The sequence below is a fragment of the Sinocyclocheilus anshuiensis genome, unplaced genomic scaffold, assembly GCF_001515605.1.
Source record: "Sinocyclocheilus anshuiensis isolate Anshui unplaced genomic scaffold, SAMN03320099.WGS_v1.1 scaffold1543, whole genome shotgun sequence".
Lineage (NCBI taxonomy): Eukaryota > Metazoa > Chordata > Actinopteri > Cypriniformes > Cyprinidae > Sinocyclocheilus > Sinocyclocheilus anshuiensis.
Genome location: NW_015551074.1, coordinates 1,309,281 through 1,309,872, shown reverse-complemented (window position 1 = coordinate 1,309,872; position 592 = coordinate 1,309,281). Strand labels below are relative to the sequence as shown.

General features: G+C 57.4%; 1 pseudogene; it reads left to right on the top strand.

Moving 5' to 3' along the window:
- Nucleotides 1-225: 225 nt before the first annotated feature.
- LOC107662241 (glutamate receptor ionotropic, kainate 2-like) overlaps nucleotides 226-592 on the top strand; it is a 54,639-nt pseudogene continuing 54,272 nt past the window's right edge.

Sequence of the window (592 nt, the reverse complement as noted above, 5' to 3'; positions counted from 1 at the left end):
ACACCGCCTGTCAGATCACGGTAATACCATGGTAACGAACAGCCCTATCACTACTTGTGGGCACTTTAGTTCAGCGCAGCGATGCTCTCGGTCAGACTGACGCGTTCGATCAGGTGCGTGACGCGCCCCCGCCCGCCCGCGCGCGCAGACTCACAGTCTCCGTGAGATGCCCGTTAGACTCGGTGCGGCAGTGCAGTACCGTCTCCACGCGCACACACACACACACACACACACACACACACGGATCCGTGAACCGGAGAGCCGCGTGCGGACCGCGGACGGTCATGCCGTGATGGTGTCACGCGCACGGACGCGTCTGCCGTGTTTGTGAAGCCGGAGATGATGATGATTAGGATGATGATGAGGAGCGGAGATCTCCTCCGGTTACCGGGGCTCGTGATCAGACTGACGGCGCTGATGTTAGTCGCCGGTTCGAGCGGGATGCCGCACGTGCTCAGATTCGGTGAGAGCTGATTGATTATATATTGAGTGTCACCGCGATTGATTCATTCATGTGTGTGATGTATCACTGTGTGTGTCTGTGTGTGTGTGTGTGTGTGTGTGTGTGTGTGTGAGAGAGAGAGAGAGAGTG